We start from the raw sequence: 22,688 nt of genomic DNA, 5'->3' as shown, positions 1-22,688 counted from the left end.
AGTGATGTTGAATGGTTTGCCTTGGATTCGAACTGAGATCATTCTGTCATTTTGGAGACTGTATCCCAGTACTGCTTTCCCTACTTTTATTGACTATGAGGGCTACTTCATTTCTTCTGAGGGATTCTTGCCCGCAGTAGTATACCTGATGGTCATCTGAATTAAATTCACCCATTCCTGTCCATTTTAGTTCACTGATTCCTAAGATGTCAATGTTCAGTCTTGTCATCTTGTTTGACCACATCCAGCTTGCCTTGATTCATGGATCTTACATTCCAGGTTCCTATGGAGTATAGAACTTTGCAGCATTGGACTCTCCTTTCACCACCAGATACATCTGCAACTGAGTGTCTTTTCGGCTTTGACCCAGTCACTTCATTCTTTCTGGCGCTGCTAGTACTAGCCCTCCGCTCTTCCCCAGTAGCATATTGGATACCTTCCGACCTGAGGGGCTCATCTTCCGACATCATATCTTTCTGTCTTTTGGTACTGTCCATGGGTTTTCATGGCAAGGATACTGTAGTGGGTTGCCATTTCCTTCTCCAGTGGATCACGTTTTGTGAGAGCTCTCTGCTGTGTCCTGTCCGTCTTGGGTGGCCCTGCACAGCATAGCTCATAGCTTCATTGAGCTACACAAGCCCCTTCGCCACGACAAGGCAGTGATCCATGAAGGGGATATTATACAGAGTAGATGCTTAAGCAGAAACTAGGTAGGCTCCTCTCTCCAAATTCATATTGTTCCAAGAGTACAACACTTGATTTAGGTCAAGCAGAGTGTTCACACAGTAAAAAGGAAGGCTTGCTCTCTGTAATCGAATGCAACACTTTCCCTTGGCACAAAGTGCAATCATGGCCCACCATCCTCTGATTGAGCTGTGTTGAATGCACACTTATAACTTATTCAAGCTTCTAGCAACAAAGGAAGGAGCAGGCTTAGAAATGCATGAGTTGTTACTCCAGGTCTTCGATGTATCAAGCAATCCTTCTGCATTTGCTGCGGGGGCTTGCATGCCTACAAATTTAAAGAACAGGATATGGGAAAGTGGTTAGATCTGATTGAAAATGGGTGTTCCGGGACCCTGTGACATTATTCACTTTCCCCCCAAGCAGTTTGACATATCAAGTTGCCCAGTGTTTATACATAGGAAAATGAATGCTTTTATGCATCACAAATCAAATCAGAAGCCCCTTGCCTTTGGCCAGCACTGTGACTTGTGAAAGCACCTTTTGATGAAAAGTGTGCATTAAAAAGATAACCTGATATATAATAGGCCTCTCCCCCAATTTGTTTGATCCAATGCTTTCCTGGAAAACAAAGCCTGAAATTATCTGGGCATGATGTGTGTTGCAAGAGGTCAATCCGTGCCACCTATATATACACATCCTTGATTTTATGAGTCTCTTGAACACACTCCAATTTGTACATTAGGGAATAATAAACAGGATGTGTCACATATAGTCCCCATTGCAGAATTCTGCGATTTACGTGTTTCACGCCTCCAACTGTTCAAACTGCCCTACGATGACCACTTTGTAAGAGAACGTCTAAATGCCTCTGTAAAAGATTTGTTTAAAAACAGTCTTATCTCTCCTTTCAATATCCCCATGAAGAGTGGGAAAACAGAGTCAACAGGAGTGACAGGGGGAGTCACCTCTTTCCCTGAAGACGTTCAAGCACTGTTGTAAGCAAACTCAGGATTAAAAGTTAGCAGTTTTAACATTTTAAAGCAGTGCTGAATGCTGGAATGGTTCGTTTTGTGAAACATCCGAGTGACTGCAAACTGCATGTGTGTGTGTGTGGGGGGGGGGGGAGTGTTTTGCCATCAGTGTTCCATGTCAGGAAGCAGTGATAGAAGCATGGGTCGCCAGAGGTGGCATCTGGAGGGCCACCGCCATAGACCGGATGGTTATCTCAGCATGGATGCAGGCTCCTGGAGAAAGCGGAGTCGCCACCCACTTAGCACCCCTGTGTTTGCCCAGGTGGACCTCCACGTGCCCCTTTCTGCTGCAGGAGGGTTGTGGCAGATTGTCCCTGCCCCTCTTCCACCGCACCACAGCAGAGTGTGTGGACCGAAGGGACTGCCTCTTGGCCTGCCACAGTTTTCACCATTAAATTAGGATTCTAAATGTCCATCTTGTTGTTGTGTGTTGTCCAGTCATCTCCAGGTCATGGTGACCCTATGAATGAAGGCCCTCAAAATGTCCTATGTGTGACTGCCTTGCTCAGCGGTTGTAAATTCCAGGCTGTGGCTTCCATTATGGAGTCCATCCGTCTCGTATTTGGTCTAAAATTTTGATGTGGTGTAAACTCCTTATTCCTAACTTTGCATTTCTTACTTCATCAGCTCTGAAGGCTACATTAGAAGTCACCTGAAAAGCATCGTCATTGGTCTGTATCTCTTCTCCACATCTCCAAGCAATACCTCCTTGAAGCTTCCGTAAGATTGCTGGCAGATGTGGGCATAACATGTGGGCATGTTGGCAGATGTGGGCATAACATGTCATTGGACAGCGCCAGTGCCTCTTTGAGTAACATCTAGGTACACTCAAGAGAAATTTCTTCAAGAGAGGGGTTTTTTTTAAGCATCTGGGAAAAGATTGAGGTGCTTTTGTTGACAATTTTATGAAATATTACTGGCTGTCTTATTCTTATTTTAATACTAATATTTTATCATAATGCCACATTTTATGTATCATCAGCTACTTTGAACACTGGATGAGGCTAGGGACCAGTAATTCATAAATGACTGGAAAAAAGTAAAGGTGTGACTGACATTCAAAATGGGAGTGTTTCTCTTCAAAATAGCCAAGCATTCTAAAGTAAGAGCAATGTCATATCATTTACTTATTTATTTATTGCAAACATATGACTTGAAAGGAATAACTTGCAAATTAAATTTAAAAAACTTTCTAGCACTAGGCGCAGTCAGAAAGAAGGTTAAAAATGAGAACAACCAGGTGCAAATAGACTAAGCACCAGTAAACCCACCTGAAAATGTACACATGGCAGTCCCATAAATGCTATGTTTATATATTCTAAGGGACAGTTTGCTAACTATATTATCACAAAGTGTGTGTGTGTGTGTGTGTGTGTGTAATAACATTGAGAATGAAATCTCAGAGAATTGATTAAGACCTCTCCTTCTGAACCTGGTTTTCCCCAAGTCGTTGTGCAGATCAGAGATATGCCACATAAGGCTCACAAGCTTACCAAAATTTTCCTTCTCTTGCCCAAATGATCAGCTTCAAGCCTGCCATTCTGGGAAAAGTAAGTGAGAGATAAATCTAGTTTAGAAATGTAAATATAATGATAGACATATAATTTGGATGAGCCAAATATATGTGCATGGCAAAGTAAATTTCTTTTATTCTTGCGTAAGTAAGTATCTGAGAGATGGCTTACACATGATGGAGGTGGATGAAGCCCCATCAGTGAGGGTATTCAAGGATAGGCTGGACATGCACATGGTAGGCATGTCATGAGCAGAGCTGGCTGGAGCTGGGGGTCAGACTAGGTGGTCCAGGAGACTTCTTCTGACTTGCTATGTTTCTATGTCCAAAACCCATGGTCGAGCAGCAGGAAGACTTTCTGAGGAATAGGGAGACCACTGGGATTGTCTTGCCCAACGGCCCCCAAAAAGCAGGAGCCAGAACTCTGTGCTTTCCAGGCAAAATTTAAATGGCCAAAATCTAAGGAAAACTAATGCAATTCTTTGCTTTAGATACATTGTCTCTTCTTTGCAAATAACAAGCATTCTGTAAATGGCACAAACAGGATCACAACCCCTTATATTGCCTGCAGGATTAGGCGCAAGCCGAACATCTATTGTTTGCCTACCTCTTGAATATTTTCCTTAAGTTTGCTTTCTGCTCTCTCAGCGTCTCTGCTAAACCCCCCCACCCTTAAATCATGCCCATGAATTTCACTCTAATGAAAGGAGGAACTCTGCACTATTTGAAAATTATCTGCACAGTCTTGCTAAGAAAGTGTATCCAAGGAGCTACAGGATCACATAGCTCCTGTGATTCATGAACACAGCCAGACACTTAAATTAATTCTTAATAGTATTTTGCTAAATTTGAAAGGCAGTTCCATTACAATCATCCATAACTTAAATCTGGCTATACAAAAAAGGACTTCAAAATCATTTATGAAAGAGGGGAAAAGGTAACAGCATGAGGATTGCATGTTGAAAGGTGCACAATGAAAGCAATTTATATCAGACAAATTCAACAACCCAAATGAATATGTTGACAGGAGGGATTGTGCACATAAATACAGGAGTGTCAATGAAAGATACATTAAACTAAATGCCGAAATGGAGCGCTTACTTCTTGTAGAGGCAATTAAGAACTCCTAGTATAAACGAGACAGCAGAGTGTGGCTTCAGTCTTGTTGCCCAGCAAGAGGTTTTCTTCAACCAACCAACAAACCAATGAACCTCAATTAACATGCATTAGGGCCTGACAAGGTACACAGAAATAGCACAGGGAAGAGCAGAGTTCCCCCAACCCTGCATGAAGGGTAAGCCTTGTTGAAGCTGGCAGTGGACAGAGTCTGGTCTCCCTTACCTTTTCCGTGAATCCAGACTTTCCCCTGTACTTCCAGTGGGCATGGCTGGAGGCTGGCAGTGGACACTGGACTGTGTCTGGGCCCCCTTACCTTTTCTGTGGAACCACACCTGCCCCCTTGCAGCCTCTTCAACAGGATCTTCATTTCTGTTCTTTTCATCAAACATTCTACAAGGATGGGGGGAAGTGAGAAGGAATAATCAGCTCAGCACCAATTTTTTGCAACTTTCAGCATTGACTGTTTTTGAGTGTGTCGGGTTCTTGAAAAGCACAGGCACAAATACTTCAGATAGGAAAGCAAACCAGCAGCACTTTTATTAAGAAACAGGCAAGTCAAAAAATCAGAGCATACATTTGTATAGGTCAAACACAAAGGGACTGCCCAGAACAATGGATAAACAAAAACTCATATAGGCTCCACTTTTCTCATTAAGCTCATTATTCTTCATGAAGCATCTCACCAAGCTTCCCTGTCTGGTAACTTTCCACAGCTGGTTGGTCATGTCTCAGAGGACTGGAATTTCTCTTCCTCCATTCTTTCATTCTTATCTCTAGAAAAACATTGTCAAGGAATTCCTGGACATAGAGCAAAGACTCATCCTTAGCCCTTTCATGTCTGAAAGCCAGTTGGTGTAGTGGTTAAGAGTGTGGGACTGGGACTCGGCCAATCTCAGAATTCTAGTCCCAGTTCTGCCCTGGAGCCAACTGGGTGACTTTGGGCCAGTCACAGAATCTCAGCCCAACCTACCTCACAGGGGTGTTGATTTGGGGATAAGATTGAGAGCAGGAGGGGGAGAATGATGTAAGCTGCTTTGAAAAAAGTGGGATACGCATCAAATAAATAAATAAATAAACAAACAAACGCCTCTGTTGTTATCCTCTCACCAACTTCTTTACAATCTCCAGCTCTAGTTGTGCTTGTACCTAAATTAGTCAGCATTCTGCTCTTACTTTCACTCCGCTATCTACATTCACATAACTGTTGGCTGTGGGTGTCCTCCATTTTGTGGGCAAAGCCTCCATCTTTTCTGGCTCAGCTGAACATTCTGGCTCAGCAGAGAAGGTGGACCAAGAACACCTCAGAACATCATCACCAATTAAGGATCGGGTGCTTGCTGTCAGGGAGCACGGCAAGGCATACAGTGCATTCCAAGACCTAGCTAGTTTAAGTGCCTGTGGGACTCTGTCAGCCTTCTCCGTATCCCTGTCAGTTGCTTAGCTACAGCTGGACTTGCTAGGATGAGAAACCTTCAGGTTGCTTCAACTGCAGGTCCTCATGGCATCAGCAGCAATGAGTGTAGAACTAGGTGCTTAGCCCAGCCCCGCATTGTCTGGACACTGACATCGCTCACGTGGCTTCACTGCCCGTCCATTCCAGCTGATTGAAGCGTGCCTTGCAGTCCAATTCAAGCTGGGTGCTGTAAATTACTTGCTGCTAAACTCCTCTGAAAGCTAGCTATCTTGTATTTTGTGCACAATAGAGAGCTTTCCTCCTTGTAAGTCAACCTGGATCTTGTACATGATTTCCCTGGAATCTCAAAGAACCCATTCAGCCCACTGCAGGGGCCTGACGAGGGGCCATGCAATAACTGCTTTTTGTCAAGGCTGAGAAACCAAGAGAGGAGAATTTATCATCTTTCTCCCACAAGTGCAACCATGAGGTAAGTACAGAACAAAAGACAGAACTTCAGCTGTCCTCTGTCTACAGAACATGGAATCGATACAAGAAATTGGGGAGGGGGTTAACAACAAAAGGGGGGAGCCACCCACACATGCATACAAGGCTAGTTTGGGGGAACCTATTCATCGAGAATTTTCACACCCCGTCGCAGTCAGTTCAGATGTGATGTTCCCTCTCTGCAGCATTGTTGTCAATTAAAACCAACCAAACAAACATCAAATTAGCTTCACCAACTTCCTTAACCAACCCAATTTTGAAAGAGGCGGTGAAACAAAAGCAAAGGTGAAGTCAGGTGGAGCAACATGACAGAGAAGTCTTGCTCCTAATGTCCCCTGACATATTTTGGTTGGGGGAGTCTCCTGGAGCAGGGCCCCTCAGGTTGACCACAGAGGCAAACGTACAATGGAGTCTATCCGCAGGGTACCCAGGTCCCAAGCTGTTTCCCCCAAATGCCTTGCATCTACTGGGATTTAGACCCCAGCATTATAGAAGTTGAATCAAGTAGGGGACCCAGAGCACAGCCTGGTCTGATTCACTGAATGGGCACTTTGACAAGTTTGTGCAACCACCTCTGCCCTGGACCTCTGCCTCCCCGCAGCACCCACCTCATAAAGTCCAGCAAGGAAGGAACAACCAGTTGGAGCAGGGAAATCAGTAATGCCTCGTGCCCCAGGTAGCCGTATGCTGCATCTAGTGGCAGAGGCAGTGTGCCTATGTGCCACAGTTTCTGGTTGGGGCGGTTCCACTCACGGTCTACTCGGGAATTCCCCTTAGACAGCTGGCAGGCCAACACGTGAACAGAATGCTAGACAAGATGCGCCAATCCAGCATGGTTTTACTTACATTCTTAGGAAAAGGGGTGGCAGAAGGACAGGGAGGGAGGGAGGGACAAAGAGGAAAAGTGTTGGTCCACCCAATTCTGTCTCTACTCACCACTGTTTTTCCCAACTCACCACGGACAACTCCCAACTAGTTTGCACCCAAGGAAATGCATTCTCTAGATGGATTTGTATTTCAAGCTCAAAACATCTTGTGTTTCCAACCACTCTGCATGATACTGATGTAAGAAGAAGAGGGATCTGCAATGAGCCCTGCACCTTGTGAGAATAAGAGGCCTTAGCAATTCCCTAGGATTATATCCCCCTTGAGTAAAAGTAGAATTGAACTGGACCAATTAGGAGCTCAGAGTGCAGAACGCAGGTGCGCGCATTTTTACAGTGCCCCACCTTCCAGAGACTGGCCCCAAAGGGTTCATAAGCAAAGATTTGGGTAAAGGGGAACAGAGAGGGGTCAACGCTTCACCTTGCATAAGCTCAAAGTCTTGTGAATGCTTAGATTTACTGTGTGAAATAAAAGACTCTTACAAGACATGCTGGAGTGACTGTCTTCCATGGGAGGGGATGCCAGGCTCACCACAGTGATAGAGTAAAACAGATTTGTTTTGTTTTTATTATTACTCACAATCTTCTCGTTCATCATGAAGTCATCAATTTTTGGTTGTTTTGTTGGTTTGGGTAGAGTATGAATGCCTGGGCTTGTCCTGTTATGTTTCTTGTTCTTGTTCTTCTCCATTGCTTCAGTGTCAGCATATCTCAACTGAAGCTTGTGAAATATTTCAGGAACTTGCAGTTTTGTTATGCAGTATCTCTGCAGGAAACTTATTTATAAAATAAAACTTGATAAAATTAAAATATGTAGCTGGGCGAAATGTAAAAATAGGTAGAACAAATAAAATATCAGAAGGCGTTCTACAGAGAAGCTGATACTTCCTTGCCAACAGCAGAGCAGTGATTAACAGCCTGCAGAAGTAAACTTAAGTCCAACCTGGAAAATGTGGTACCCAAGAGATTCCAAGGTGCATGTTGATCTGGTTCCTGTCCTTGGATTATGCAGAATCACTATCGCCCTGCTTTAGGGAGATGTTCCACTGATTTCCCACATGCCACAACATGTGTGTGAGAGAGAGAAGGAAAGAGAGAGAGATGCTATGGAGATGATATGAGGCAAAGATAATCACCAAATTTGAGGAGTAAAAGTGTTCATCAAAGAGCTTACCACGCTCCCAGTGCTCTTGTCTAAGGTTAATTGGTTTTTTCATTCATTTTGTTTGAATTCTTCTTCAATGACAGCATCATTATTATATAGCAAATTTAAGCTAGCTGGCTCAAAATGATCTTTGAGTAAACCTGATGATAGATGAAATGATTAGAGACCATAAAATGACTTCAAAAATAATATTTAAATGTAGTTGCAGTACTTAGAAGGGGAAACAGATTAAAGGAAACTAATGTACTTTGAAGAGATTTCTAGTTGCCACCTGTCAATTTTGCTTCCCAGGTGGTATTTTTTTATATTTTTATATGCCAGTCATTTAATGCCAGACCTCTGTTTTCCTAAAATGAACCAATTAGAACAAAGTGAAACTGGAGAAAGCCAGTGCAATATTGTTCATCGTTGCTTTTCTGGTAGGTGAATGATAGATTTGAAATGTACTTATTTGAGTAATAAATTGAATGTATTTTACTTTTAATTCTGTAATTTTTAAGAGTTGCATAGCAGAGTAACCTTGACATATGAGCTAATTTTCCTCCAGAGTTTTTTAACTGTCTGAAGGGTTTCTGAATGCACAGATGATCAGAACAACCCAAACAGACTGGATCATTATTTCTGCTGTGGGAACCAAGGGCAGAAGTTCATTGAGCTTCTCTTGATGACTTCAGACCATAATCAGTAAGCCTTAGTTAAGCCTTAATTATGTGTAGTTGTTATTTAGGGTGGATTCACACATTACAACAAGCAACCTTGCATGGTTTCCATGAACCAGTTTTTTGGCTGGATGTCCCTGGATGATCAAGTGGTTTCCACCCAAGCATGGTTTCCACCTTCCCCTCTCAGTCCTCCTGCTGTTGGTGCATACTCCATCAGCCACCATGCTGAAATCCAGTCCCACGCTGGATGACTGAAGCAGCTCCTGCAGCTGCCACTCTTTCCAGGGAACTCTCTGGTAGCCAAATCCCAGGACTGTGGGAACTACAATGCTGCATTCTGATGGCTGGAGAAGCCATGGCAAAGTGTGGTGTCCAAAAACCAAACATGAACACCATAAATACCATGACAGGGTTTAGACGATATGACAGACCATCCTGTGTAAGAAATCATTCTGACTGACCGTGTTGTGTGAACCCACCCTTACTGGGGCCTCTGGATGGAGGCTTGCAGTCATTCCTGGAAGGGACTGCACTCCCACCGAGGGACCAAGCACGTACTTTGGAAGCCCTCCTAGACCTAGTGAATTGAGTCTTGGAGTAGAAAACTGTGCACTCCAGTTTTTTTTTAAAGGCTCAGGCCCCACCTGCCTTCTACTCTAATTTTTTGAGCAAGTTACTTTTCTGTTAGTCTCATAAATGACCCCCCTATAGAAAGCAGACTGGCCGCATCCACCATTTTCTGAAAGGGAGAGCCTCCAAGGCAACCGATTTTGAGACTACCCATCACACCCGAACCCAGCAAATGTGTCAATTGAGCCAAAAAAAGTCAAGAACCCTAATTGTAGTGCAGTGTCCTCAAATTCCCTTGAAGAACAATTAATATTAATTTCACAAAATGCAGGCACAGCCCAGCAAAACATCAGTGCAATGGAATGGATCGAATAAGGCTCTTTGAGTTCAGAGGGTTTTAATCCGAACTAGTTTTCCTGACGGTGTCCAGTATCCTCCACATACATTTCTCATTCCTAAAGTGAACAGTCTGGTATAATGCCCATCAGCAACATTCCACATTAAATCTATCCCGCTGCATTATAAACAGCCTGTATATAAGTCAAATTAGCAGGCGCTCATTAAAGAGCTTAGACTGTGCCTTATTACAGCTAATTATTCAGACTTAAGCACCTAATTAACACCTCTTTATAGGTTCTACCTCTATTACTCTGTTTTCCATAAATAACTTTGGTAATCCTCAGTGCTCACTTTTGCGTAACCAGAGTTTTCTAAGAATGTCAGAAAACGCACTTAAAAACATCCAGGAAACTTTGTAGATTTGAAAAGGTAAAATGGACAAAAAGTTGCCTATTGGATGAAATGGCGGCATCCTGGAAGCTGTTAAAATACTGAAGATGCTTTTAAAAAGCTGACACTTCTCATCTCTGACATGAGGGGGAATTTAAAAGACCCTATGCAGATTACAGAGGACAGTGTTTTGGAAGGGAAATTGAGTATTTTGCATTTTAAAGGCCTGTGCTCATTTAAAGAATGCTTTGCAATGATGTTAGCAGCGGGATTACAATTTGCCAGTTATACCCCTGCGAGGAAGCCTGGGTGTTGATACATTTTCCCACTCTAAATTTCTTCAATGGCATTTTAAAAGGTCAAGTAACTTTTTTAGAAGAGCAGGTAAATAAGATCCAAGCACCTGGATTTTCTTCTACGTAAACAGACCCCATAATAACATAAGAGCCATGCTGGGTTCATCTAGACCAGCATTCCTTTTGCACAGCTGCCAAGGATCTACCTTGGGGATCCCGAGAAAAGGACACAAATGCAACAGCAGTGCCCTTTCATCTCCCTATCCATTTTCTCCACAATAACCATCCTTTTGCACACCTCTGTCATGTCTTTTCCCATCCACCTGTTCATGCCAAACAGCCTTAGATGCTGAAACCTTTGCTCAGAGAGAAGTCCCAATAGCCGTTTGATCATTTTAGTTGCCCTTCTCTGCAGTTTTACAACTCCCCAATGTTCTTTGTTACAGGTAGCAATTTATTTCTCTCTCCTTCTTCCTCTCTGCCCAGCTGTCAGGGAAGGGGCAGATCACTCTTGCCAGAGGTCTGAACTTAGGCTGATGGTCACATCAATTCAAGGCAAGGATGACAGATTGTCAAGTCCCGTGCTTGATCACCTGGCCCAAACCCCAAGCAGTTTATTTTATTGATAAACACAAAGAGAAAGAAAAAGGTATCAGGACAAGAACAGGCAACTCTGCAAAAGAAGCTGGATGTTAAATGAGTCCCACAGCCAGACTAAACATTGAAGTGTGTGCCAAAAAGCAGATGTTCTATAGACTTTTTAAGGCAAGATTTTAAAGTCTTTTCCAGTTCTAAGATTGTTTTTATTCCACCCTTATATTAGCAATCATAGTGCAATTGGCGAGTGTTCCAGAATTTTCGCTACGCAATCCCAACCATTTTTAAGGTTTCTGCCACCAACTGACTGAAAACAAAAGGTTGAAAATGCAAGAATAGCCCACTAGCAAATAATCAAGACTAAGCTGCAACAAGAAGTATACTTATTACTGAACTGAGGAATTGAAAAGGGACAGCACAGCAATCAAGTCCAACCTCTGCTCAGCCCAGGAATTTATTGTTATATTCCATTTATATGCCACCGTTTTTTCCCTCTTGTGAGGAACCCAAGGCAGCTTACATAGTCCCCCTACTCTATTTTATTTTCACAATGACAACTGTGTGGTGGGTTAGACTAAGCGTGAGTGAGTGGCCAGTGAGCTTCATGGACCAGCAGGGACTAAAACCCGGATCTCTCAGGTCCCCAGCTCAACACTCACCCCCAAAACCGCAGCATCCCTGACGGGTGAATGCCACAACTCCGTTGGAATTCCTGCAGGGACGGCCAGTTCACCTCCTCTCTAGGCACTTGGTTCTGTCGCAGAGTCTGGAATTCAGCTCATTGTCTGGAGCACACAGGCAACACCTGTGAGGTTTTCAACAGGATTTTATGGTGCTCGCAGCAAGAGGTCTTGCGTGCAGCATTTTCCCTGCCTGTTTCCTGCCTCAGATAGTTCTCCCTCCCCTTTTTGCCTTGTTCTCAGCAAAAGTTAGAAAGAGAACAAAGATGCTGGCTCAGACTGGCTCAAACAAGATGAGATCTCTTGCTTCCGTTTACCTTTCTCTCACCGTTGCATTGCCTGATGCACCTAGCCATACAACATTTTTCTGAAATCTACCTTCCGGTACCTTTTGCCTGTTATTTTGTGTCCTGTGATCTTGGACGGCACAGAACAAGTTGGGGCCTTCTTCAGTGTGACCTCCCATTAAGTACTTGGGGTGCGACACTGCAGAAGCTGCTTCCAGGGGACCACAGGAGAGTCCGCTCAGCCCAGGGTGGGAGCAGCTCCACAGAAGGGAGAAGGCCGATGGGATGCATTGATGGACCGAGATTCTCCCTAATTTTAAAGGGATACCTGAACCCAGAGCTAATATTTGTCATGTTGTAGAGAAAAGAGATTTTAAAAAAGGCAAATAAGAGATTTTTAAAAAGGCAAATAAATTACTGTGCTGAGAGAGAAAAAAGAGATTTTAAAAAGGGCAAATAAATTACTGAGACCGACATACCAACTATTGTTCCATTTAAATTATTGTTAAAAGGGTGCAATGCATGTTTTGTTTTATTATGTAAAAAGTTAAACTACTCAGTCAGCCCAACCAGCAGCAGGAACAACTCCTTAGAATGAAGGCCCTGGGGCTGGAATTTGGGGACAGCAAAATTGTCCCTAGTTCCAGTAAAAGGACCCCTCTTCAGCGTCAGTGTATAGAAGAAGAGGACTTGTATTGAACAAAGATGCTTAGAGCAGCTTGCGGGGTTTTCTCACTTTGTTGCTCTTACAGAGACTACCCCCCCACTACCACCACCACCACCACAGCCTTTCTGTTGCCTCAGTGACATGCTCTGGTGTGAGCTCTCCACACTATATATTGTGAAGAAGCTGAATTGTCCAGAAATGGTTAATGGGCATGGTATCATGTATTCATTCATTCATTCATTCATTCATTCATTCATTCATAGATTTATGAACCGCTCTCATAGCCCTATAGGGCTCTCTGGATAGTATACAATATAATCATAAAAACCAATCATAAAAAGAAAATACATATAATAATAAAAATTACAGCAACTACTTAAATCATAGACTTAAAATTACTCAGGTCCAGTAGTAATAAAACCATCATTCAAATTCCTAAAAAATATAAAATCAATTCAATGTCATTTGAACTTTAAAATATCTGGAAATAGAAATGTATTTGCCTGGCAATGGAATTATAATAATAAGGGCCCCAGGCATACTTCTATGGGAAGCCTATTCCGCAAGTGGGGCACAACCTCCAAAAAGGCCCCTCTTCTGTTTGTCACCCACCTCACCTCTTTTGGGGGTGACTGTTTGAGAAGGACCCCTGGACCATAGGTACATATAGGAGTAGATGATCCTTCAAGCCATTTAGGTTGGTGCCAACCTTGGTTGGTACTAGAAAAGATGGGGAGATACTTGTACTAATTTATAGATGACAGAAGTGGTCAGCACATGGCTCATGGACACACAGAACCTGGGTTGTCGCAACTTGAATAATCAGTTCAAGTTGCAACAACCCAGATTCAGGCTGGTCATCAGGAAAAGCTTCCTCACTGCCAGAGCAATATGACAGTGGAACCAGATGCCTGGAGAGGTGGTGGGCTCTCCCACACTGGAGACATTCAAAAAGAAACTGGGCAGCCATCGAAGTGGGATGGTGTGACTTGGTGCCCTGCAACAGCAGGGGGTTGGACTCAATGGCCTTCATGGCCCCTTCCAACTCTACTATTCTATGATTTTTGATTCTATCCAGCCTCCTGGATGTGGCCATTTTTTAATTTTTATGTTTTTGCTGGTGGACTGTGGCAGGCTGCTACCTGCAGGAGATAAAGATCTTGAATCCCCTGGGACAACCACACACACACACACACACACACACACACACACACACACACACAATTACTTACACCTATGAGAACCCAGGAAGAAGGGCAGCTACACAAAGAAGGTAGAGCTCATACTTTGTGGATCAGAATATCCTTTCATGTTTTTCAACCTCAGCATCCTTGGCCATTTAAACACACATTTTCAGTAGAATTGACCAGTCGGGAGGTCTGACAACCCAGGTACTCTGATTCTTTGGAGGACAATGTGGCAGGAGACATCTTGTCCATGGGGAGCAGGCCCAGATGAGCCAATGTTCATTCTAAGGCAATATCTGTGTGAAGGACGTTGAAAACCAGAGGACTGTGATGGATGTAAGGGACAGCACTGGCAGGTGTGCCCAGCCATGGCGCCCAGGGCAGGGGTTCTGATAGGAAGAACATCTAAAAAAATTGCCAGGGTGGGTCAGTAGAGCAGAATGGAGGGTGAATCTCGGAGCACGACTGGGTGCTCACTGGATGGAAAGACCAGTAGCTCCAAGGGGATGGATCCAGGCAAGCCAAGGAGCACTAGGGAAGGAGAGCGCATAGGGACTCCTCATTAAGTTGAACAACTCAGCTAAGGGTTTGGAAAACTCCAGCACAAGTTCTAGCTCCACCAACAAGAGAGGAAAGCGGTGCATAATCCCAGGAATAGTATAGAGTCTGGGAAGCAGCTGGGTGATGCCATCCAACTTTTCGGCTCACTAGGCACAAATTCGTTGAAAAAGAGGCACACAGAGTGTAGGGCATCTTTGGACGAAACAGAGATGTGCTTTTCATAGCTAAAGGAAGCTAAATGATGCAGGCTTTCCCATTTAGATTTTTATATGTCCAAAAGTTTGGGGCATGAAATGTTAATAGCTGGCCAATGTCAGTTATATTCCTAACAGGGAAAAAGAAATGATATCTTAAGTCACCATCAAACTAACAAGAGTTTTAAAGGTGCTTTTCCTAAATCATGTAGCATGCACTATTTATAAAAAAGTACATGAAATATTTATAAAGCCCCGAAAGAGAAGCAAGCAGCAACACATGAAGGGAGAATATCACTCAGGGTCAAAGCATATTTCAAAAATTAAGGAGCTTTATGTTCTTGCTTCACTAGAGATGATGAAAAAAAATGATATAGCATGCAATGTGAATACCACCTATCAGCAGATGCATATCAGGAAGCCAAATAAGAAATCAAAGTTGGAGAACAGGAAGCAAAATGTAAAACTCAGTCACTTCAATAGAAACACATCCAATAAGTGTGAATTTTATTAACAACTGAAATAAAGATTGCTCAGGTCAGCAATGATGCAGAAACTCTTCCAAACACCCAGGCATTACTAGAGGAGAGGGGGAGTCATGGCAACTGCATTTGATAAACAGTTTTTGAGCCCCCAAATCCCTTAGAAACAATGTCTTTGCTTTTATGTTCCTTAGACTCCCAGAAGAATTCAAAATGCCTTCTAGTTAAAAGCTGGTATTTTATCCAATATTTTAGGGATGCTCATGAAATCTAACAATCTTACCAACCCTTCTCATCAGACATAATGGAAGAAAGTTGAAAGCAAATATCTATTATAGTAATATTTGTTCTCATATTTCTTTGGTGATGAGATAAGCTTCATTCCACCACCACCAGCATGGGCTTCTCTCTGTAGAACACACTATTGTTACTGTTATCTCTGAATATATATTAGGCAAACAGGATATCCGGAGCTCTCTCCCACACAAAAAGCAAACAAACAAGAGATCAGCGTTGTCTCAGCTGAGCAGGTATGCCTGAAAATTCTAATTAGTTTGGTGGTATGAATGCAAAGGTGTCCATCTGCCAGGAGCTGCTTCTTTGCAGTTTCTTCCTATGTTGCCATAGTAACTACTGGAAGCCAAGTACCATGTTGGAAGGGCCCACATCATGGTTCCATCACACCACTCATAGCAAAGCTGTGAATGATCAGGAGGCACGGGCTTGGGCAATTGACTCCACCAAGGTGTTCTGTTTCTCCAGCTATTACTGCTCCTGTGGTGAGGGTCATGACTGACGGGCTAGAAGACTGTGAAATGACCCAACAGCAGGCATTACAGATGCATCATTCAGTCACCCGTGAGATCTACTACAACATGTTGCTGTTATATGCCATCAAGTCATCTCCCGCTTGTGGGGACTATGAACACAAGCCCTCCAAAATGTCCATGAGACCTGCCCAACTCTTCCCAATTCAAGGCTATGTCTTCCTTGGTGGAGGCAATGAATCTCTTATTAGGTCTTCCTTTTCTTCTTCTGCCTTTGACTTTCCCTACCATGATTGTCTTCCCCATGGAGTTTTTCCTTCTCATGATGCTCCCAAAGTATGGGGCCTCAGTGTTGCCATTTTTGCTTCTAGGAGAAGTTCTGGTTTGATTTTTATAGGACCCACTTGTTTGTCTGTCTGTTGGTCCAGGATCCTTGCAAAACTCTCATCCAGAACCATGCTTTGAACACATCAATGTTCTTCCTGCAGACATTGCATGCAGCAGGAGCTGAGGGCAACAACCTTGGTTATTCTTCCAGAGGTTGCAACCCTTCCTACCATTTCTAAGCCATTGCCATTGCAGTGGCCATGCTTGCCTGCTGCTGGCCTGGACTAGGTGACTGGATGGCTCCTCTGGATGGCTCCTTTCCCCGGATGGCTCCTATAGGGAGCCAGGAGGTCTGTATGTGTCCTTATGGGTTGTCCTGCTCATGTGATGCATAGGGGCACCACCATCTGAGTGGGTAATGCTGCGTGGAAAAGCAAGGGAACAGTAGGGAGAGGGTGGGAGAGAAATCTATCTGTGTGCCCTGCAGCCTGCTCTGCTTGCCCTAAACTAGCCTGGCGCCATCAGGGGCGGTGCAGGAGGACATTGCCCTCTCCAGTGTTGAGATTCAATTGCAATCCCAGTCAGTCAGCTCTTATTTCCAGAATGGGGTGGAAGTAACAATGTGTGAGGAATCCATTTTGGAGTGAGAATCCATCCAGTTTTCTTGGCTCAGCCCCCCAAACTCCAGCCCACTTTCTCTTTGCATTAAGCCCAACTGAATACAAATGTTTGCATGGCTGACTAGCAGGAAGCGACTCCAAGCGAACCATCAAGGTTGGCAAATAGGGCTCTGCTTCCACACACATGACTTCTGGGCTTATCATGCTAGCACAAAGAAGGGATCTGCAAGCATTTCTGAACTTTTCCAGGCCTATCATTAGTCCAGCTCACTTCCTAAGCCAGGGCTAAGTGCAGGGAAGAAGTCTTGTGAGCACAAGAGAGCAGGTGGAACTTTGCATCCCTGGGTGGAAGCTTCTTGTCCTTCATCTAAAACAACAAAAAGTCTTGGCCTAGCCTGGCCAAATGCTCAGAGACAGTACTCAAAATGTCACCAAGCCTTAAAATTAATGCAGAAACCTCTCTAGGCTTTCTGCTCATCCTAACCACAAATCACAGCAATGTCACTTTCTGTTTTCCAAAATGCTCCAAGTTCTTCTAAGGTGCATTTCCACCACCACGTAATTAGCACAAATTCAGGATCAAGACAGTTTCTGCCAATTATTTTTATTTTTTTTAAAGGATAGACCTTAAGCAAGTAAACTAAATAACAGGCCTATGCAAGCAGTCCCTGGGTTGCAAATGAGTTGTATCATTCCTGAGAGCATCTTCAGATTACATTTGTATGTATTTCACATAGATAGGATACATATAAAACACATAGGAAACACTTCCATATACATTCAACCCTGCACATTCATTGGGGTAGGAGTGCAGGATCCCTATGAAGGTGGAAAAACCATGAATATCTCTACCTCCCCGCACCCTCAAGCCTTGACTTTTTATTTGGTGACCATACATGTACCGAACTGCTTCTCTTCTCTCTCTCAGACCTTGGTCTGATCCAGCAGGGCTCTGCTTCTTCATTTATCTCATTCTAACATTCTTTTTCCATGCCCTTACTTTCATTCACCAATGCCTCCTTTTCACACCAAGGAAATGCTGGAGAGATTCCCATCTCTGGATGGGCAGGGCAAGAAGGCATGTTTTAGTGGCCTCCCTCTCTCCCTTTCACTTCTTCTTTCGCTATGATGATGACAATGTTCTGCATTAATCGCACAACCAACTCCCCCTCCCCATTTAATTATTGATGTCAAGTTTCATGAGCATAAAAAACTAGTCCCCACTTTCATTACTGTAAACCATTTTTCTTTAACTTGAATTTTTAAATCAATAGGCTTCATGGCAGTTTGTTCATAAGTACAGATGATTGTAACTCAGACATTCGTAACCTGGGGAGTGGCTGAACATTTATCTAGAGATGATGCATTTCCATTCAGAGGGATTTTACGACACTTAAAAAGTGATGTGTCAGTTTTGCATGAATCTCAAGCACATGCACTATTAAAATCAATATCTTTACTGCTATAACTTCATTCCAAATCCATAACTGATAAACATATTTTGGAGTCTAACCCCCAGGACTTGCTGTTTCCAGAGTTATTCAGCTTCAGTTTTATTCTGTGCCATTGATCAGCTGATGATCTGAAGTAACAGGGTATTGTACTAGACCTGGCTTGTCTAATGGAACCTACTTTGTCACTTTCCCCTCTTTTCTTTTCTCTTTTCTTTTGTTTTCTTTTCTTTTTTTCTTTTCTCTTCTTTTTTCTTCCTTCCTTTCTTACTTTCCTTTTCATAGTACCTCAGGAAACACCAGTCAGAACTTCTTCCAAAAGACACACACTTAGAATTCAAAAGCTATGAGCACAGGGGTGTAAACTAAGTGATAAAAATGGATGGATCTCATTGTCCTTCTACACAAAAATCCATGCCTGGTGCTCCAAGGTTCGTTAGTTTCTGCAGTATAGCTTAAGGTAGAAGAGGGGTTATTTTGTGCAGCTCTTGCTATTTGGGAGTCAAAAAACCCCTTGGGATTTCCCTGCAGATGCAAATCTGCCCACCCCTGGATTAGACATCCATTTGTCTACCACATGTCAATGTACGTATTTCTTGACTATATTACCTAGGTATTCAGACATGAATTGGACACAGCCTTCCAAATACTTCCCTAAGAGTTTCCTGTTCACCTTAGTTATTGGTTAGTGATGGAAGGAAGAGACATTTGAAAGGAAGGCCTCGGCAGTTATAGGCAGCCTATAAATACATCTATAGATAAAGAATAAATAAATATTCATATGCCCATTGTGATACATCCAGTGAATAGGAGGATATATATGAACAATCCTAGAAAAACATACTCAGAAAGTACAATAAACTACTTTTATTTGTAGTGCACTTTCAGGTTTGGTTCAACCTTTTTATTCCCCTATCTTCTCAACTTCTATGCAGTGAAAAACCTTTCTCCAAAATCACTCTCTTTCCTACTATTCTGAGGCTCCTTATAAAAGCTGAATAGCACTCAAAAACAAGAGCCAAACCAAAGAATATGGAGGTGCCAGCTGGCTGCCATTTAGATACAGTGTTCTCATCAGACACCAGGTTAAAAACGAACAGCAATTTTTGTTTAGCATGTGCAAGTTTGCTTTGTTTCCTGCAGCAAACACAGAATCTGAAAGGAAGATGCTTATATCTAAGATTTACAGAGGGGGCAGGAGCCCAGAGATAGACGACAGGTCTTTGAATGCTCAAATCAAGGTAGCAAAGGCAAACAGGCAGTAGGAAGTGGCTGACACTCACGATTCGCTGGGTCGATGCTGCAAATGGACAAGAAGACATATAACCAGCTATCTGAATGGCAGGGCAAATTGGTGGTCAGCTGAAATTGCAGCAGCGTCTTGAACAACACTGAATGCATTGCAGCCATGGAAATTTCACAAAGGCTAGTTCCAAGTGGAGTGTACCCTAAACAGGACTGACGGCTGCCAAAGCCAACTTAGACTCTTCGCTAAAGATGACAGGCTGTTTGAAGTAACCAGAGTGTGGTCTGAAGGCACATAAGGCATCCACCAGGCTGAAGCTAAGCAGGGTAGGGGCTGGCCTGAGCTTGGAGGGGAGACTACTTGGAAACCTTGGGTTCCATTATGTGAGAAAGGTGGGATATGCAAATAATAAATAAATAAAGGAAAGCACTCCAGCTTGCAACCAAACTCTGTGGGACCATTAGATGACCTTATGCTGCCTTTTCTATCAGGGACCTTTACAGGGGCGGACAATCTTGGATGGTTGGTGGGCTGATGAAGCAGAGCTTCAGGTTTCTTGCCTGGAAGAGATGAACCACCAGCCCACCAACCCTAACCAAGTTATGAATGACACTCAGAGGTTCTATCTCAAGATGAACTGAGAAGCTGTACAACTCCCCAGATGGGTCTCTGTAGCTCAGGGGTTGGAGACTGTGGCCTGCAGGTTGCATGCAGTTCCCTTTGCTGTTAATTTTGCAAGGACACAAAACACACTGGAAACATGCACCTTGTTATCAAGCAGAATTGCACCCCCAGAAATCCCCCAAGAATAATGTTCTGCTTACAAACAAGGTGTCTGGCATTTCTGCTATTTTTGGCCAGCAGTAATAGTAGCAACAATAATACAGCTTCAAGTGACACTCATGCAGTCTTTCCTTGCAAAGTTGCAGTGGACCCCCAAACCCCAGAAGTTCTTCCTCTTGTCTAGTTCTAAGCTGTGCTCGAACAGGTCCAGCATCTGAGACATAATCATCTCTAATCAGAGAAGGACATTCCCAGTAGCTCTGTAGGAAGCACCTACAGAGTTTAGTGATTTGAATCAAGCCATCTGAATTTAGACATTTGCAGTATCTATATTTTACTGTGGATAAGCTCAGCAAACACAGCTGCCGTACACAAAGTGCAAAACCATCTTAATTTCCAACTATTAATTCCCTTTGTCATCTCTGTCCCTATTAAGACCATTCCCAATTCAGCTATCAAATGTTCCACCCACATGACTGAAAAGTGATAAAGACAATGAATTTTTCTCTTGCATTCACTACACGTTAACCTACACTCAAACTGCAGCAGACAAATGGGATAGATCTTCTGTCAAACTGTCGCCAAATGGCACTTGGGCACAGCATTGCAAAGTAGAAACATTAAAGTTCCAAATTTAGCATCTATATTTCTTATTTTTCTGCATTCTTTAACACCTTTATACCATCCCTTCTGGCATAGAAAATACTCTTGCCTGAAAGCGACAGCAAAAGATAGAGGACAGAATAGTCAATTGCCAGCAAGAATGGAAAACAAATACATGTGTAAGTTTACTACGATCAATTTTAATGGAAGTCAGCTCATTTTGTCTGCATGTCCTTTTACAAATAATTTACTGGACTGATATTTCTTGTAGTATATAAAGTGTCTTGCATGGAAATGTATAAACAGGATTTAGTGACAGGATTTAAAAATTATTGAAAGAGTGCTGAGGATGCAACAGATCAGCACATAGCTGGAGACCAAACTGAATGTGTCATTCCGGAAAGCAAATTACTTCCATGTCCTGGGCATTTTGCAGAGTTTCCAGTCTGAGCATCTTGCATTTCAGAAGGAATGCTTTAATTGTAAAGTGTTGAAGGATATATTAATGGAGAAAGAATACAAAGGAAGCGACAGTAGTTTAATACTACCAAATGTTCCTAGGAGCTTTTCTCCTAAGCCAAGCAACATGGGTGGGGTGGTTTTCATCCAGAGGTGTTTCCAATTTCTCCCAATGGAAAGAAGTCACCAGTGGAGTCCTACGAGGTTCTGTATTCGCACTGATGCTTTTCAGCCTTTGCACAACTGATCTGGAATTCAGAGTAAATAGTGAAGTGGCCAAGTTGGCTGATGGTACTAAACATTGCAGGGAGCTTAAAAGCCAAAGGGACTGTGAGGAACTCCAAAGAGAGCTCTCCAAGCTGGGAGAATGTTTGGAGTCACGTGTGTGTGGCATCTTTTAAAAAGTCAAAGTCCCACTGAGTAACCAGTTTCCAGCTTTATTAAAAAGCAGGCAGAGGGGTTCCATTCCACTTGGGATGGGGGGAACCTCACACACCATTCTTGCATTCAGATAGGATGTGGAAGCCTAAAAATTCAGAAGGTGTTCCTTCACAGTTCTTTCAAAATTCATCCTTCAGTCATGATAATTATCTCAGCGGTGTGTTGCTATTGATATCTGAGTGCCAATATCTGTGTGCAGGGGCTGCCTATTCATTTCAACTGGTGTGTGAAGATTGGTTTCCCTTGAAAGAATAGCCAAGGCCTCACAGTTGTAGAAGGAACTTTATTTATAAATCAGAATATCCAGATCCAAGAATACTTTGTAGACAGGGGCAACTGAGCATATTGAAACATAAAATGGCTACCATGGTATGTACGACCAGGCACAATTCATTTTCCAGAAGGCAAATAGATAAGACTGGAGGGAAAGTTATTAGCTCAGTAACCTGAGTCCAAAACAGAAGGGTGGACTGAGCTCTAAAACACAAAGCTACTTTGAGTAAAAATACTTTGAGTACTTTGACCTCAAAGAAAGATGGTGCTGGAGGGTAGCCATTCCATGCCAGCCTTCCAGTTAAAAATAGTTTGTTTTTAAAAATTTAAGAAACAAAATTAAAATCAGGAAGGATGGAGCAGCTGGTGGGTACCAAGAGAGGTGTCTGCATTGGAGACCACAGGTGTGCAGCTTTAATGGACCCTGAAAGAACTAGTTTCTCTTTCATCCTTTGCATATCTCTCTTAGGCCAGGCCTTGGGCTCAGGTGCTGTTCTCCCTTTTTCT

Source organism: Varanus komodoensis, unplaced genomic scaffold (assembly GCF_004798865.1).
Source record: "Varanus komodoensis strain SLA01 unplaced genomic scaffold, ASM479886v1 scaffold11, whole genome shotgun sequence".
NCBI lineage: Eukaryota > Metazoa > Chordata > Lepidosauria > Squamata > Varanidae > Varanus > Varanus komodoensis.
This window is presented reverse-complemented; position numbering follows the sequence as displayed.